Here is a 16,192-nt window from a genome sequence, read left to right on the forward strand (position 1 = left end):
GGCACAAATATCATTAGCTTGTTGGCATATTTTTAGTTTTTTCTGGAACATATGGTAAAAAATATTTTTTTCTTGAGAAGGTGTATTAATGTAAGATTTTTTTCCAAATATCAAACTTGGCTTTTAATAAGAAAACTCAGTGAAATTTGCAGTCCACTAATAATCTAGGGTATGTAATAAATTTGCATCTATACTTCCATTATGGTGAGGAAATGCTAAAATTTCTCTTTAGGTCATAAATCTAACAACTGTCATATCAAATCACTGATAATATGGCCTTGTTACGTATACAGACAAGCACTATGTGTATGTATGTTATTTTATATACAGACAAGCTATTCATGTTCATGTTCCAAAGATCCACGTGCCTCAACATATTTATCACTGTTCAGTGTAAACAAAATTTACACACAGAAATATTATAATATTCCTATGAGAATTAAATACTTATATTCCTAAAGCGACAAAATAACATCTTAATAAAATTCAATATCTAACATTCGAAATTATTTATTACTGACTTGTACAAGAGATCTCAGTGGTTTGCAGTGAATCTGTTCATCAGTCTTAAAGCCATCAATGTCATGTTCAATACTTCCTGATTTTTCCTGACAATTTCTGAAAGGATGGATCTACAAGGTAAGTGAGCTGGGAGGTCACAACTACTCTGAAGGTTTGGTAGCTCCTCACACTCATTCCTAGCACTTCAATTCATGTCTTGCAAAACTGCCTCCCTGATCAAGTCACATAATGTTACTGGAAAGACGGGAAAGGATCATCCAGGCCAAATCAGTCTGCCACTGGCAGCGCATGCCCCACCTCAAGTTCTCTTCATGAAAGTACCAGTAGGGTACTTGCTCCACAGCTGGCTTCAAGTGTTGTTACAGATGCATGCATGACTGCCAAAAGCTACTTCTCTTAACTGAAAGTATATAAGAATAAATTTTTTAAAGGCTTTCTTTATCCAGTCTTGGTTATATGCTGATATTATATGCAGACTTCTCAAAAATAACAATCTGAATAAAATTCCCACCTTCCAGTAAATGCTTGACTTTTATTCTCCTTATTTTTATCATCACTTACAATTTCACAATTTTGCAGTTCTCCAGTTACCAGAAAGTCTTTTCACTTTAGACAGACTTTCTTATTCTAATTTCTAATATAAAACCCAAAAAATCTCCCAGCAACGAAGCTATTGAATTCAAACCAAAAACTATTCTTTAAAATGTCTTCAAGAAATACATGACTCTAACCAAACACTTGTTAATTCTTAACAGTGAAATAACATATAACCCATGTCTTCATCTTGTCAAGGTACATCAAGGAGTCACTTTTTCTGATATGGCAAGCAAATGAATTCCAGAATAACAACAATCTTGCCAAGACCTTTATTAAAATTTATATTATGAATCATTATCGATAAACACAATGTTGTAAAAACTGAATTTAAATTATCAAAATTAGAAATGACGCATGTCATATGTTTAAGAAAGGTATTCAGAAATAGGTTTTCTTGATTGCACCCTATATGCAAATTGGGCCAATTTGTAAGATAAATCTGGAATGTACTCAAATGAAGAGTAAGATGACATCTGTCAAAGTCAATTAATCTATGAAAACATGATTTGAAAGCAGTGATAAGCAGCTAGTTAGTTACTCCTGCTGATGCATCAGACACTCATTCCCTGACACTCATTTCCTGACACCCACTGCATGAGTTGTCAAAATGACACGAGCATATCTTAGAAAAAAGTAAATTATAGAACTGAGTAGTGTTTGCCAACTGTCAAAGCTCTGGGAAATAATCAGAATGAACGTAAACTCAAAGAGCAGAAAACAAAGGTAAAGAACCTTTGATTCTCTCCCTGATATTCTCTCTACACACAAAGTGGGCTATTATTTTGTATTGGGCATGCAATGCAAAGAGTCCAACGTTCTCCAAATTTCTCTTAATCTGGGAGAAAGATCCTGCAACTGGAAAGCTGCAACCAGTTGACAGGATTAGCCCAAACTCCTTCTAGGTTCACCACTGACTGCATCACTGGGATTTGGTGACCAGATTACCTTCAGGACTTCCAAGCACAAGAAGGCACTGATTTCACCAAGAAAATTAGACTGCCGTTTCTCCAACTCATTATCTTTCCTGTAATAGATTCTACATCTTACAGATGCTTTACTGTAATACGTTTGCTAACAGGTATTAGATGATTTCAGTCTTTCTCTGCAAAACTTTGGCTGACATCTAAAGGTTTACAATTCTGCATTAATAATGGCAGTATTTAGACGAAAACCTCATATCACTGATATGTGATATGATTAAGATTTAAATCCAATCACTTCAATGACAACAAGATTTTATGAAATCTGATCCACTGAAGTCAAAGACAGTCTTTCCATCAACTTTAAAAATGGGAAGCAAAATTACTTAAAAATGCCTAAAAGATACAAAGCACATTTGTAAACTATTAATACCTGTCCCATCAAAGGGATGTATAGGGAAAATTTATAGAAATGCAGTATGTATAAGGAGGGGCAATTTTGAAATAATGTTTCACAAATTTAATTTTACAATTTATAATTCTGCCTTACTCAAATAAAAAAACAAAAAAAGAAATACTATCCAAACACAATTACACTATTTCCACCTTGTATTAGTGGAATACATCCAATACCAAGCAAATAAGACAAATTACAGTACAAATATAAGTAGAGTGGATAGACTCTAGCAGAAGGTAAGCACTAGAACTATAGTAACTGAATTTTATCCATATACCAGTCTTACACTTTTGAATGCAACTTCGTAAGAGCTCACATATGTATGGATTATTTACATGAACCATCTCTGTCCTGTAATTTACTGTAACACAAAAAATTTGAAGGGAAAATTTTGAATTTGCATCTCAATAGAAATTATAATTTCTGCTTAAACACCCTCCAGATCTATCTGGGAAAAAAATACCAAAAAAATACTACTGCCAAAGCAATAAAATAACAAAATTTATTTGAGTAGAAAGCTCATGACAAGAAAAAAATCAAAGATGCTTCTATTAATCATAGGTGATATTCAGCATAAAAAATTATTTAAAGCACTGCTGTTTTTAACCAAAACCTACCTTGTTAGGAAAATCTGTACCAAGGAGAACATCCTGATTCAGGACAGAATTTATGAACAGTGCCAATTTTTACATACATCAACTAGCAAGTGTTACCAAGACTTTCAACATATCAGTTTGTGGAGGTTTTTTTTTCCCTTTAGAAACAGTTTGTTAAAAAAAGGAAAGAAAAACAATAAAAATAAACATCTAGACAAGAACAGTCTCTACAACAAATATTTTATCATATTATAAAGCACCACAGTGAAAACGCCATCAACATTTACAGAAGCAGGTAAAAATAGACTAAAGAACATTAACACAGATGATGTTCTGTTGTATTAGACATCTTATTTCACGGCTTGTGACCATTCAGGCAAACAGAAAACTAGAAAAGACATTAATTCCTACGTCCTTTACAACAGTTCCACTAAAGGCAGAGATGATATCTAAGTTGCTGTTTTATTTTGGGCTTCTGGAGGTTGCAAGCGTTTCTCTACATACATGAGAACTTTTAAATTTCAGTATACTCCTTCAAGAGTGCAAGATGCAGTAAGCCACTTTTCATCTGGGAGGAGTTGACTAGTACCTGTCATCCTCCGGAGATGCATGCTGGATATGAATCCTGGGACTAGTAGGTCGTCTCCTCTCTAGGGAGGGGGACCATCTACCCCTGTTTGCCCGTTCAATAAAACAGGAAAAAAATAGGATATTTAGTTTGTGATAAAATCAAATATATGGGATTTGGGACTGGAAAAATACCCCAAAAAGTAATGAAAGTGTGCAATTTATTTTTTTTTCTAGCAGTTTTCTGATTCCCAAGTATACTATTCTTATGGCCGCTTATTGCAGAAACATCACAGCTGAAACAAAGAGAATGTATGCCTAAAGATGCAGAATTTAGACTATATAGATCTTTTACATAGTGTACCATTCAGTTTTTCAAAAATTCTCAAATGCTAGACTGTCTAAAATCCTGTCATTCACATAGAAAGTCGTAATTCCAAACTAGAAGAGCTTTTCAAATATGAACAATCCTTTTCTGTTGACAACAGGTTGGTATTTTGTTAAGCCCATCTCTCCTAGCTCTTTGTACTAAAAAATGCATTCTCAGTAAAAACATAGGATTATGAATTATAAGAAAAATTCTAATGCATAAAGTGACCCTTTTCCAGAATATAATGAGAGAGTAAAGGTAAATTAATTAGCTACAACGAAGCTACACACATTTGTGTACAAATACTGGAGAATTTTATTTTTTTTAAATATTTATTGAAATCATGTGCAGCCAGCTTCCTCTTCTTTTCATTTCTCTGTATCCCTGCAGGACATGCCAGCAGATTATGTGATATAACTAGATTTAATGAAAAGGACCTGAATTGTGAGTGAAAACTGGTGTCTTACACAATTTTTGCTCCTGAAAAAACTCATTTAATTTAGAATTCAATATACTATACTATACTATAGACTGTTGTTGCTAATTTTGTTGTGATGTTAAGTGCTTGTAATAGTACAAGTGTATGTATAACAATTTACAAAACTGAAATATACTGATTAATTTACAAATAGCAAAATGTTTACATAAATTCTGCCAGACTATCTAATATTTCACTTTCTGAGGCATCCTTCCAGTCCACATAATAAGGAAAAGGGTTTGATTTATGGAACATGCAAATAACAAACGTTTCAAGGAGATTAGTATCACTTGAACAGTTAAGTAGATCTTTCAGAAGTTTCAAGAGGAAATAGGTTGTTAGTAGTTAGTTTCTTTTTCTCTCCAAAGTAAGAGTTAAAGAAAATGTTAATGCATCAGTGCACTCAAAGCCCTTAATATGCTGATATCCACTATAAATATTAAACAGCATTGGATAGAATTAACTAGGTCATGCAGTATGAACTTTGAGAACATGCTCTTTCACTGAATTTTGAATGACCAGGAGCCACAGTACAATGCAGACAAACATGCAATAACTTATTCCTTTACATGGTTGAAAAAAATTGAAACACAGTATGTTGCATACCTAATGCAAACTGTTGCTTTACTGTACATTATTTGAAATGTAAATGGTGACATTCAGTGTAACTGTCAAAGGCATGCAACATAAACACCTAATAATTCAGACATACTAAAAAACCTTAGAAAAATCAACATGAAATCAGGACAGGTCTTAACCGGATCAAATGACAGCTCCAACTTCTCGGTTATCTATTTATAAGCAGGTAGCAGATAACTGTTCAGCTTTGTATCTTGTTTAGGTGGTAGTGACCAGCTGATAGCAAACATCCTGAAGATCTTTGAAATGTTTTGATTCCTACTGCAGTGAAGCACCTCAGAACAAATCTAACACTAATCCCTGGGCTCTGCTCCTCCCTTTTATCTGCTCAGATCTCCACTAACTTATCTCTCAGGACCAAAGCGTACAAGGAGTACCAATCCATACAACTGCTCTTGTGCTAATTCCTAATACACACAACAATTACTTGCAACACAAGAAACTCAGAAGGCAAATAAAAGCCACACTACGTATTATTAAGTAGCTATCACTGGCTGCAATCTTAAATCAATCTGGGGAAGATGCTATTATGATGAAAAACCACTGCTGAATCAGTTCAGATGCAGTGCTTAAATCTCACGCCTACGTGCTTTTCTGACTGGAGACTGAGGCTCACAAACAAATTTCTCCACTCTAAAGAAATGTTTTATAAGGAAAATAGTAGAAATTTTGAGACAAAGTGAAAAGGACAATAAAAAATCATACTAAAGGAAGTCTTAGCAGCAAAAAAAAAAAAATCAATTGCATTAGAGGATAGTCATGACTATTATTATAAACTAACGTATGCCTTGCAGGTCATCACAGGAACTTCACAACACAATAATTTTGACAAAAAAAAACCCAGCTTGGAATAAATAAGGCGGGGCGGGGGGCCGGGGGGGGGAAGAGAGCAAAAAAAGGCAGGCATGGTGCAACTGTATAGATGTATTAGTAGGGACTGGATATTTTTGAGTATCCTAGTGCATTCTGTGCCAAAGAGAAATATATGAAGGATTAAGTTCTGTACCAAACCATTTCATTTACCAAAAAACTTTGGCAGGCCTGTATCAGGGCAAGGTCAGTTTGCCAGTCAAGTTATACAGACTTTCCTTACTCAAATGAAGAAGCTTATAGCAGGAGAACAGGAATCTCTTTTTGTTGTTGTTTTGTTTTTATTTTAGTGCAACTAACAAGACTTATATATCCCAAATTCATATATACTGCTGAAAGTATTTTTCTGCTGGTATATGTGAGTCAACAAAATGACTTTTACTGGCAAAGCAGCATCTTAAAAACCAGTAATTACTCCAATAATTCCAAATGACATGAATGATATTGTATAGATTTTAAGGATCAAAATAATTTCCAACAAATCATTGACATGGAGAAATAGGGCTCTACGGTCCATCAGTTACACACATTCAATACCATTTTGTCAAAAAAAAAGCTCAAGTGGACCATTTAAACTCTTGATCTCAAATACAATCTAATTTATACCCTCTGAGACAAAAGGTTGGGGGGAAGAGGTAGAAATAATTTTCCATAGGTGAGTATACTCATAATTTTGTTAAAGAAAATATACAATGTCAAATTTAGAAGTCTGTCTTTGTACTTTGAGGACTAAAAGTGTAAATTTTAAAATAAAATCTACAATTTCATTCAGACTTGGAGGGGTGAGGAAGCATCATGAAAAACTCTAACAATACCTTCAACATAGGTCCCTTAAATATAATGACAATAAAGTGGTGCTGTGTAGACTGGATTTCACAAAACCATATGGTGTATCTCTTTGCTACAAGCAGGACCAATAGTACACCTGATGGATGTTTGTCTAATCTCTTCTTAGACAGTCACCAGTAATGAAGTCAAGACAACCTTCTTCATATCATCTATTACAGTGTTTCGTTATACTTGCTTTCAAAAAAGTTTCCGTATTGTTTAAGACGAACCTATCTTACTGTATTTTAAGTAGGTCTGTTATTCTAGTCTTGTCCAGCACAGACACAAAATGCTTTCTACATACCTTGAACTTAATTCTGTGTTCTTCAAACTAAAGACTCCTCTATCATTACACGCAACTGATCACTAATCTCACGTTAAAGTGTTAGCAGATACATTCAACAGTGGAGAATTACATCTTCTAAATTTAGTTTCCTCCAAAACAAAAAAAGGTTAATTTGGTGGTTGATATACATTAAATACAACATCTTCCTCCAAAAATTGAGCTGTATTGGTCGGAAGAAAATAAAAAAGAAAAAAGTATGTCCTAAATCCTCTGTCAGAGCCACACAGATCTTATTATTTTCAACAAAACCATCATGGAAAACCTGAGTATGAATTTCCTAAAAAAGAGCTGTTCTGCACCCCATGAAGGATTCCAAGTCAAAAGCACCTATTTAGGACTTCTAAAAGCAAAGAAGTAAAAGTTTCATCGTGATGGACAATTTTTCTGGATCAGGCCCACAAATGATTTGGCAAAACCATGTGTTTGGTAGCAGTAGAGCCCATTAACACAGACTAAACACTTTTCTGTACAAGGAGCTCATGAAAAACGCTGCAGATTCTGTGCAGTGCCTATTGGACAGAGGTTGCTGGACATGAATTATAAAGACATAATAGAACTACTTAACATCAGTGACAGGTGTAGTTTTTAGTATAATATTTTAACCGTTTCATTGAACATTCAACTTGGGCGGCATCTTGAAACAAAAGAACAAAACATACACTGCTCATGTCCACCCGTTACTACATTAAATCGCTGCCTGTGAATACAGCCGTATATATCTACACACTTCAGTTATTAATATGATGCTACAATACTTTTTTTTTTTAAATCTAGAATGATATCCTGTATTTCATTCCAAGTGGCCTTATTTCTGTCATACTTTTTTTTTTAATAACTATTTATATATTATTGACGAGTTCATGAGCTTAATCTTAAAAAGGAATGAACTAGTGTAGATCCATCTGAGATATCTCAGCAGAGCATTAGTCACTCCTCTGCAACAAGGGCACAACTTGAGAAAAGTTCCAATCAAGAGGAAGCAGGAAGCAGGGAGCAGGGAAAGGGAAATTTCACAAAAAACCTCTGGAGAAACCTTATCTCAAAGAGTAAAGTATGCTCTTATCGCCTTTTTTCACAGGTCCTCTCCCACAATAACAAAAATGATGCAACTGTTATAACCACCACACTGTGGGTTGACTGAAAAAGCAATTTTACATTATTAACTGCCACACTAGTTAAATATGTGTTGCACAGATGAAATTGTAGTTCCACCATATTCCCACTAAATGGGAGCCTATTATTGCCTTTAGTGAAGCTAAAATACTCTAAAATTATATAGTTATTAGCCTAAAACACAGAAAGTGATGAAAAACACCCTTGTGGAACAATCCCATCCGTCAAACACACCAGCAGTATTTGGTTCACCCAAGATTTTGAACCAAGCTATTGTAATATTAAAAATTAGTAAAAAAAGAAATTAGAAAGCATCCATAAAATGCCTGCACAAAGTATGTGGCACAACAATATTACATTTACATTGCAAACATGTCTTCTTAAGACTTATGTAAGCCTTAATATTATGTCACAGAGTGAAAAAACTTAATGCAGTGATTTGCCTTGTAATTGCAAAAGCAGATGCAGCAGATTAGATTATGAAAGCAATGAAGTTTGGCTGTTTTGTAGAAAATACATCACTATACAAACTACAGTTCTGGTTTGAAATATGAGAGTTTTGTCATAATTTATAAATTATGTCACTGCCTTATTAGCAGTCCACAGAACAGGCAAGAAACAAACAATACTTTTTAGCAAATGATGATGAAGATTAACAACCAAGTGGTACTTTGTCAAAATACTTAACACTGCAATGCTATTATCAGCATACTGAGGACTTTTGTAAACAATGACATCAGCTTGAACTAAAACAAGGAAAGAAGCCAGAAGCGGTTATAAACTCCAACACACAATTTATATGACATACATGAATATAAGAGCAAAAATGACTACAAATACCAAAGCAGACATGAATGTACAAGAATGTAGAATAATCATATGACGAAAACCAAAATTGATAAAGATCACCAGCACAGATGACAAGAAATTAATAAGTTTTTATTTTATACCTTTCTCGTTCTGGTGAATGCAAACTAGTATCTGGTCTCAAGCAGTTGGTACTAGCACTCCTAGCCCTGTCAAGGGAGGGCTGTAGTTCACTAGTGCCAGTGCATTGCATCCAATGGTAGAAGAGAAAGAAAAAGAAAACAAAGAAAGGAATACAATGTTAGATATTAACTCATAAAATAATGTTTTCTTTACAGAAAATGTAGAATCACAATGATTTAATTAAGGAAAACGTAAAAGAGCTGACTGGATGACAGTGCCAAGATTTGTTTAGAAAATAAAAGCAAACAAAACACTGCTAGAAATTTTTTGCTGAGATCGTTGAAATGTTTAAAACTGAATGAGAAAGAACAACATCCACTTGTAAGAAAGTGGAATGAGAAATACCAGACAGTAAATTTAAATCCTTGTTAACAGCAGTAATCCGTAGGCCAACATAAAAGGATGTGATACACTACGTATTATGTGAAACCACTGAACAGTGAAGCTCATTTATTCTTCAAATCCATATAAGATACTAAACAGGAGGGGAAAATTAATCCTAAGTTTCTTACCTAACCAGTAGATCATCTCCAAATTTCAGTATTCGTGAATTAAGGCAATCACGAAGGAGTGAAATATCCTGTCTAATCACTGATTTGGTCCTGGCACATGCAGGAATAGTTGAGCTTTGTAAATTAAAATTATTTGAACTAAATGGAAACAAATTTGACATGTAACCAAAATCAGATACATAAACAAAATAATGTAACAAAGAAAACCATGCAACAAATAATTTTAACAGTGAAGAAAAGTCTACCTAATACAAGAAGTGGTTTGGTTTTACTTCTTTTTGTAATGTAGGGGTTAATTTAGACAGCTATATGACATTATTTTAAGATGATATTCCTTATCTCTCAGTTATAAAAACTGTAGAAAATATTTCATATTTTTTTTATTTAACGAGGCAAGACTATTTGTTTTTTAAAAAGGAACTAACTACTTAAAGCTTACTCTGAACACTTCTTACCTGTATAGGTTCCAATGAGTACCATTTGCTAGTAAAGGCATCTTGGGTGGTAACGTTTTATAGTGCCTAACAGAACTTCTTGAATATGGTGGAATGGAAAAGAAAAAAGAACAACACAAAAACATGCCAGAAATAAAAAGACAGGTAAAGATAAGGCAAGACTGACCAGAACGTAAAATAAACGCATAATATTCTACTATATTTAATAGCTGTAACGAGTAGATTTCTCAATATATGTTTTTTCTCAACTCAACTACTGTGACAGCTAACTGGGGACAAATTTTTGTATTTACATTTTTGGTATTACAGGCCATGAACTCATGACAATACTAATACAACTCAGATTTGTTTTCCTTGTAATGAAAGTAATCTAACTTCCATTTTTAGAGATTTTTAATTAAAATATACAAGCGGTTGTAAAGGATTAGGTTGTTATTAAACTTGTTGTTTATTCTCTCGGTAATGCCTCATTTAGACCTACAGAGACTTTAACCTCTTCAGTAGCTAACCATGAAAAGCTTGCTAAAACAGTGATATATAGCCTCATAAACACAATTATAGATGTATTACACCTGACATTTTTGAATGTGGAAGTCTTTTTGAAGTGCTGTATCAGCTTCAAAATCTAACAGTAATTAAGTGCTATTAATAATAAGCTAATTAAAAAAAACCTAGGAGATCTACTACATCAGCCAGCACAGCAGCACTCTGAGATGTATATGACAACTGTCTAATATCATCACCTAGTGTACATGAGATTTTAGAACAGGAAATGTTTGCTTTGTTATCCAGCTCTACCCAATGAACAAAGGAGAAATTTAAAGGCAGACAGAGGCTGGCAAATGGGAATCATGGCCATTTAATGGTTAAGGGTTAATAATCAAGTTCTAACAATTTTCCACATACCCTACAAGGACACAGCTGTGGTGCTATTAGCAGAAGGACCAGCAGCCTTGAGGATTTTGCAGCTTCAGGAACAGCCCGTCTCAATAGGACATTTTAATTCCTATTAAGGCCTGGACCTAGTCACAGCAGATCAACATTACAAACTTGGCTGTGTCACAGACAGATCAAACAGCTCTCTGCCTGGAAACCCCAGTGTTTGTAAAACCCTGAAGTATTTAACAGCGGAGCTTTGATCCTTCTTGTACAGGTTTAGCAGTCACGCTACTGACAGCTCTGCCAGAGGTCACTGTGACGTTGCAAAGTTGGAATAAAGGAATGGCTGTCTATCAGGTCAATCCTGGCATACCAGCAGATACTACCAATCAAAGTGGGTGTGACCTAAGACATGGACTCTGATCATCCATGGTCTATGGCATACCTTTCCACCGCTTCTGCTATTAGTCCATAATTGCATACAGATGGACAGGATGGACAGCTGGGACTAATACTATTCTAAACTCATGTATTAAACTAACCATATATCTTAACTCTGTAGCTTGGACTATCTCATATTAATACTTCTTTCATTTAACATGAAACCCTTAACATTTCTTTCCCATTTTAAGCTGAAGCTGTCTCAACAAATAAAACATTACTCAGAAAGCTGTCTAGAAAACAAGGATAAAGTCTTACAACGTTTCTAACATGAATAAATGCCAGGCCAGTAAAAACGAGAAAGGGCAAAAGATGGAGACCAATGTGCAGACCCAATTTTTGTTGAAAAGATTTTTGAGAGTATTCAGTCAGGGACAGATATTGGAAATTTTCTGGGTAGTATTTAAACTTGGATTAGGCTGTGTAAGCCTCAGAGTTAAATTTAAAAATCAATCTATTGTCTTCTATTGCCCCTATATTCACCTTCAATACATTATTAAAAGTATCATTCTGTTTTATAGTATACCAGTACTTCTATTTTAAAGAGGTGGATTCGTTACTTTCTTGATCATAAAAAATAACAGCAATAATTAGAATAAGGAAAAAGGCAAGAAAGGGCTGTACTCTCTGAATTCAGTGTTGCTCTCACATAACTATTGCTGCCCATGCACAACTTTTAGCTGGTTAACTGGCCAGATTCGTTAGCAGATTTGTAAAACTATTGGAAATATATAGTGGCTGGGCAAAGTGCATCATAAGTTCATAATACAATATTTACTTCATGAATTAAGTGAGAATTTAAGCATTGCACAATTTGAATGAAAACTATAATCTTTAAGAGGAAAAGGAAGAAGCACAATGCTGAGGGCGGGGAGAAGTCATAGAAGATGCAGCAGAAAGAGAAAGGCCATCGGATAGAGTCAGGAAAAATTGCTATTATATGATGATAAATTGACATAAAACAACAGGGAGTGAAATAAATGATTAAACTTTAAAACCTAAAACGTTGAGGAAAAAGCTTTTATAGCTGAACTATGAGAATGAAACTCTTTCTACTGATAATAAAAACTTACATTTTAACTAAATTTAAATTTTAATTTAACAGCTTCACTGATGCACAAATTTTTCGGAAGTTTTCATATTTATTATTTTCCCTTTATACTGCTGTGCCTTATAAAAGAATTTTATCACAGCATCTTTGATGCTGTTTCTAATTCAATAAAGAGAATTAAAGTAACTCAAGGCATATTAAAAAAACCCTACCCTGTAGGGGAAAATCCTACACCAAGGAAATTAATAACTCATTAGACTACACAGCTTTAAAAGTTTGACAGTTTTAAACATATAGCACTGACGTAAAACTCTTAGCAACGACCAGATCTCAAACAGAAAAATGGTTAACTACTTGGCTGAAGTAGTAGAAGGGTTAACTAGTTCACCTTCAATCTCGATTTTTACTGATTCTAACTGGAAGATTTTCTACACAATCTGACATGCATTTTTGAGAAAGTTAACAGATGTGTGGCAAAAAAAAAAAGGCAGGGGGGCAAAATTAGATTTGTTAGGTAAAGATATTTCAGTGCCTTTCAGTTTGACAATGTTCGGAACAGGTGAGTCAGAGCGCTCCAAGTTTTGGAACGAAAGATTAATGAAGATTGAAGATGAGCCCAAACTATAAAATTTATGCCTGGATCTAATTTATAGCACAATTCGTAGATGCAAAACCAAATAATACGAGACCCCTCAAATCTGGGGTTCCCAGTGAGCCCTCATTAATCACTGTTCTTTCCTCTACAAGTGACTAAAATCAGAATGAGATCAGGTATCACAGCAAGTAGACTGTTGGCTTGTGCGTGGCTGTAACATAAACATTAAAATGCAAATAAAAGAACACATAAAAACAACTAAAAAGAAATGTTTGAAATTATAACAACACTGTCATGCACTAAGAGACCAGGATTTCTGTGACTAGACAGAATCTACCACAAAATACAACTGCAAAATCAGAACTCCTTCACCTGCTTTAACCCTTTAATTACTACTGAAGTTCACAAACATACACACACATCTCCATCTGAATCAAAATGAACAAAAAAGAATAACTGACACCTGGATCACAACGTACTAGGAAGTTCTTTACTTACTGGGACTAAGTACTACTATGGAAAAAAGTTGGGCACACGAAGTATAGACAACTAACCAGAAGTGTTCATGATTACCGAATTCCTGTATTTACCTGATGGTATGTAGGCACTCTGCACTTCTTCCTCGTTTTGCTCTGGGCAGCATAAGAAGCTCACTGCACAGACAGGATGAGTGGTGAGTGAAACAGATATAATTATGAAGCATTAGATGACATGGGTTATGCCAATGATATGCAAATGAAAACATAAAAAGAAACAAGAAGCTTCCACCCAGATAAATAGCCTGATAATGTTCAAACCCAGACTGTACTTCTCAAAGAATACGAGCCAAAAAATGCCTGTGATAACTACATTTTCAACAAATTCCTTTTAGTGTGGCACTTAATTTTGTGGGATTTCTCCTTTTGAAATTCAGAACCACTCTTTCAGAACTCTTCATGACAAAAGAGATCTATAAAACAGCTACATTTCTCTAATAATGTCCTTTCTCATGAACTAATTAATGTAGAAATACTTTAGGGAAAAAAAAAGAATTATGCTTGTTGTTTTGGGGTTTTTTGTTGTTTTTTTTTTCTTCATAAGCCACAAAAACATACATGAAATAGCAGAGAGGTTTTGCTACTAATTTACTGCAGATTGGTTTATCGGAAGAGTAGCCAGTCACCCTTTCGGGAAAAAACAAAAATATAAGTTCACTGAGAATATTATTTTTGGACAAATATAAATTCTGACTTATAGCTCTTGACAGTATTTTGTAATGCAATCCTAAAGAAACAAAAAAATTGCTAATCAGCCATCAGACTTTTTGTTTCTTATTATTTCCAATTGAAAAAGTCAGCCGCCTAATTCTATTTTTCCTTTACTGTAATCAAACACATGCTACAGCCAGCAAGATGGTATAATTAATACATATTTATGCCTATGGTACATATGACTGTGATATGAAATATCCCTTGAATTAATCTTGTAGTTTTACGCACTTCAACACAATCAGAAAGACCAAGCTCCAAACCTCCTGATTATTGTAGATATGAAATTAAAGCTAAACTTCATGGAAACATGCTATTTTAAAAGAAGCAGGGAATCATATGAAGTACTATGGTGACAAAGAGAGAAAAGATTACAAAATAGATAAAGCAGCAGTTCTTCAATGTGTTTTGTTCTTCATGCCATTATAAAATGACCCATTTAATTAACGCAGTATAAGCAATATTTATATAAAATTCTAAACCGGGCAGCTTGAAATAATGGCTTATGAGTCAAATATGAAATTTAAGTTTGCATCTGAACAACTGGAACAACTAGCCTGATTTTGATGCAACAAAAACTATTAAACTATTGTTTGTTGAGGTTTTTTTAAGCAAAATTTCCATTCATAAACTCAGAGCACTGACAGAATTTATATGCAGGTTTCCAAATGAAAAATAAACAAGCGTTTTAGGAAAAAAAGTCACCATTTTCTTAAGAGTTGTGAAGTAGATGCAAAGTCACATTAAATCATAGGGCACTCTGTTAATAGCTACTCTACCTTTGCTAAGTCAAACAGTATCTATTTTAACTGGCCCATGGCAAACAGTAAAACAAAATACATCCAGAAAAGGGATCTAAAATATCAAATCCACCATGAAATCTTCAAGTTAAAAAAAACAAAGTGAAAGAATCCATCACAGAAGATACTCACAGTTCTATAACAAATTAAGTCTGGTTTGGAGACATTTAAAATAAAGATTATTATTCTAAAACGAGTGTTTTCTAATGTGAGGACTAAAATACTCACATTAACAGATTTTCTTTAGGAAGAAAAGCAACATTAAAAAAAAATGAAAAGGGCCATGCCCTTGAAAATTGGATGATGATCCTAAATTAGGAGCTAAATATACTGCTTAGCTGGATTTCCATCGAAAAGCTTTTCCTAACAGATTTATATATATCAATATTATAAATACAAATACATTTGTATTTATGTAAACAAATATATATAAAAGGTAAAGCAGACAAATCAATTCCATTGGACATTTATCACACCAGATGCTTTAGGAAGAGACTGTAATAACTAATCTTACAAAGATCTATTCAGAATATTCAATATTAATTTGGGACCAATAACAGATCATTGAGAAAATGATCAAATGTAATCAGTAACTGTAATTTCTGCCATGTAACTACTGGATAATTACTCACCTTTCAAACCAAGTTTATGTCAGGTATCTACACAAATGTACTTGTTTAGATGAAGGGTTCAGTAAATGAACAACACATAATACTTACACTACTATTGATACTAATACGTAATACTAAATAAAGATTTTTTTTTCTTAAATCCTTGGATGTGACAGAAAATCTTCAAGAAAAGCTGGTTTTGATCTTCCCTATGATGCTGCTCTTATGTACTGAAAGACAGTGAAACCTACAAGAGTTAAACAGTCTCTACAACTAAAGAAACCTGGGGGAAAGATGAAAAAGCAAAT

At 33.9% G+C, this 16,192-nt stretch overlaps 1 protein-coding gene across 1 annotated transcript in view; it reads right to left on the reverse strand.

Moving 5' to 3' along the window:
* The window catches only part of RIMS1 (regulating synaptic membrane exocytosis 1), a 349,852-nt gene that overhangs the window by 101,638 nt on the left and 232,022 nt on the right, over positions 1-16,192 (reverse strand). The window lies entirely within an intron of this gene.

The sequence above is a fragment of the Tauraco erythrolophus genome, chromosome 2 (genome assembly GCF_009769465.1).
Source record: "Tauraco erythrolophus isolate bTauEry1 chromosome 2, bTauEry1.pri, whole genome shotgun sequence".
In the NCBI taxonomy this organism is placed as follows: domain Eukaryota; kingdom Metazoa; phylum Chordata; class Aves; order Musophagiformes; family Musophagidae; genus Tauraco; species Tauraco erythrolophus.